A 4,391-nucleotide genomic window follows, 5' to 3' on the forward strand; every position below is an offset into this window, starting at 1 on the left:
TAAATAATTAAATATAATTATATTTTATTAATTATTTGATAAAAATTGTATCCAAAGCAAAAGGAAGCAATTCAAACGCTTGTAATGACTTATAAGTATTATAAGCAGATATTATACTTTCTCAAATAAATAAGTATGTCTTAGTCTTGTAATCTTAGAAAGTGTTATAATCACTTTTATAACTTGACAATTTATAAAATTATAATGGAAATTGCCAAGTTTTAAAAGTATTCTCACTTACTTATCTAACATTGTACTGTCATTACTTAACCCCCCAGGAAGATTATATGTAATTGGACAAATTTTATAAAATATATAAAATATATGAGATTACAAGTAAGTACAATACTTAAGACTTTTTCGTGATGTACATGTGTATAGTATACTATAACATAAAACTCAACACACCTGTCTGAGTATCCTAAACACAAATTAATACACTATAGACACACAGTCTACTGTACTACACACAATCCAGATATTATATAATTATCATCTTAGTAATTATAATTATTAGCCTAGTAATAACTCAATCTGTACAGGTAGTACTGAAACTATAATAAGTATTACTTACTACAACATCTAATTACTAAAAATATTTTATAATATTACAGAAATCATGTTACTATAAATAACTGATCATACTACAGACAAACATTATAAGGATTGAGAAAGCAAATACTACTCATCTGCTATTAATATTATAATAGTACAAATGATTGACACTATCAACAAATACACATATGTTATAACATAGATCAAATAATAACATATATAGTAATATTACAACTGAACAATTAATGTAAGACATGTCTCAGATATGTCAGACATGTCAGATATAAGATAAAGAAGTTAGCAGATATACATCTAATATCTAAGACATCTGATATCTATGTACTAATACAGCTTATGAAAGTGTACAACTATCTATAGACAAAATAATTAATAATAATAATAAAGTTACAAAGCACATTATAGTAACTACAGTATAGGAACAAGTACACAATTATAGTTAATAAACAAATAACAATACCTTACACCTATAATAGTGTAAACATATAATAACAATGTAAAATAATAGCAAACAGTAGAATAATACCTCTATTATTACTAAAACAATGTAACAGAACATATTTAATTGTATGAAATATAGATATACTTTAATAAAGTATAAATAAACTTATATTAAAGTTACAAAGCTTATATACAAGTGAAGTACTGCTAATACAGCTAGTACAACAAATAAAAGAAAAAATATGACAGACACACTTATTATAATGATTACAAACAAAGACAATCATAATATAATATGATTAAATTAATTAATAAAACGTTTAAGGCATTATCTTGAATAGTATAATATATAAAGAAAAGCAAACACAAGCATATCTATTACATCCTATAAGAGATATGAAAAGACATGCAACTAATGTTGTAACTGCAAACATGCAGAGAGTCTGACTGTAAATGTAGCAGAATGCCCAGAATTATGCTAGAGAATAATAACAGACACACTGTCCATTTACAATTAATATAAATGTTACAGATATATAACAAACTATTGTATTAAAATTTATAAAACAAACAGCACAATGTTACAGTATAATGTTTAAACAAAATGATGTATGTTAAACATCATGAGTTAACTTAAAGTATACTATTATATTATAACACATACTGACAAATACACAAAAGTAAAATAACAAAGTACTAACACTACTTGTTAGATTACAAATACACAAAAGGAAATCAACAATGTACTTCTGTACTTACACTACTTGTCAATTACTCAAAGAATAACCTTCTTGAATTGAAGGAGAGTGATTGAACAATATACACACTAACAATAAACATTGAATTCTTAATACAGACATATTGACTATGTTACTAAGTGAAATCCACAATGAATCTGACTAATCCATTAAATGCAAAACATGAACCTGACAAATCTGTCAAATGCAAAATACCTTATTAAAGAATATAAAAAATTATACATCAAATAACATTTTCAATGCTTATAAAAGCTATTCAAACAGATAATTAATAAATTAATAATAATAAAGTCTAGAAATGACACATATTCCCAAAGCATTCTTTACAGCAAATGCACAAACATTCACAACACAAAACTGTATATGAACAAATGAATATTCATGACACAGAAATGTTGATCTTATTGCTGATCCTAAAAACAATAAGTAATAGAAGTTATAGACAGACATAACAGATCACAAAGGTAAATCATTCAGTACAACATAAAATAACATTGATTGGAACAAATAACAGAAGTCAATACAACACACAATTGAACTTCAACATTAAACAAATAATAATTCTACTACAAAACAAATGCTCATACTTGGCAAATAATATTAATATAATAATCCAATTAACTTAACAAAGTTTAATATGAAAATAAATAAAACACAAACAAATATCATGTTATATAACAAAATAATTCATTAATCCAGACTATAGCTCATAGATAAAAGTGATGAATAACGAAAATAATACTTTGGAACATACATAAAACAATAAATAATATATCCATACAATAATACAATTATAATTGTGATATAATTTGTAACCCCAACCAAATGCCACACAGATAATAACTATATAAACAAGTATGGAGCACATACATATAATCAAATAAAACTATTAAATCAATTCTTGTACAAACAATTAATTTGCCCTCACTGTATAATTAATACAAGTGTGAACAGCATTATAATACTATGAAATACATCAGATAGATACTAATAAGTATATCTATACAATGATTCAAATAAAATAATTAAAACCAATATATAAAACATTTTACCTAGCAAACCAATTAACAAATAAAACATTGAACAAATACTACAATTGTACATAGTACTAGATTAATTAAAGTATGCTGGGAGACAATTATAGTAAACATAATCTAATATATTACTTATATACAGATTGTGTTACAATACACTATTCTTTGCAAAAGAAAAAACAAAGAACAATAGTCATAATACTTATAAATATTCATGACATTACAATTGCAACAATTCAATATAATATTATAATAAATAATACAAACACACATTAGTAACGATTTACAACAGATAATTATGTTGGCTATTGAAGAAATAATGTAACAGATTGTATAGTTACTCAGAATGTGTCAGAAACGATTCATTACAGAACACAATATTAATAAATTAATACATAAATATAAACAATAACACAAAGTAATACAGACAATACATTCATGATATAATACATATACAATGCACCTAGACACATAGTAAGCTGTCTGCAGCCAGATATAACATCTATACAACAAATATATGTTAGTATAAAACCTTATTGATCTTAGAATGAAGCAATTTGGTAAAAACAAATAATATTATTAATATTACAACATACAATCAATGCAAAGCTTCAATCTGAAGACACAAATCAGCTATTGCTGAATGTTTAACACATATACAAATGTAGACAAACACAGACAGTAATAATTAAAGAAGGATATTATTGTAACACTGAATATACATTTTACTAGTATGATTCATTAGTTTCACAGCAAAGTAAAAGGAAATTACTAGTAATACTCGAACAGACTTAATAAATAAAACACACACATTACAATCTTACACAGCACTCATGAGATTCTGCAGGTCTCTAAAGTACATATGATATTAATAATGATTTCAAACAATTTATTGTGAAAACAATACTGTTATTGAATGATAAACTACACACAAACTTTGAATTAACTCCAAACAATTTCAATCATGTCAAACAGTCTACATGACAACAAACAACAACTTAATAATATAATAATAAACAAAGTACAGAACTAATAACACAATAGTAAACAAAAACTTAATAGATATCTAACAACACACAAAGTTAACACACAGTAGACTAAAATATACAATACAAACAACACATTTATATTATACAAATGACATTATTAAATGCAATACACGAATGAATATAATACAGACACAACATACAATACAGATGTAATATTAATAAAACTGTTGAAACAATCTGCAAATCAAACATCTTATAAGTCTAGCCAACTTATAAATGTTTGAAGGGGAGTGGTAGTAGCACTATAACTACCCCTAAAAATAAAAATAAAATAACTACAAATCAAATAAACAAATAATTGCAAAACAAACATATTATTAAACTAATATATGTTTGAAGGGGAGTGTTAACATAGAATAATACATATTAGCAACAGACATACTCAAGACATAACTGTCAGTGACAGTATAGAGGGGACCTGAAGGCTCAGTAAGGGGACCCAGGCTACAACTATCCTACACAACAGAAATACAGAATGCAAGCACTAGAACATAGTCAGAACTCACAGAACAGGCAGAGAGAGAGAGAGTAGAGAC

Source organism: Fomitiporia mediterranea (genome assembly GCF_000271605.1).
Source record: "Fomitiporia mediterranea MF3/22 unplaced genomic scaffold FOMMEscaffold_3, whole genome shotgun sequence".
NCBI lineage: Eukaryota > Fungi > Basidiomycota > Agaricomycetes > Hymenochaetales > Hymenochaetaceae > Fomitiporia > Fomitiporia mediterranea.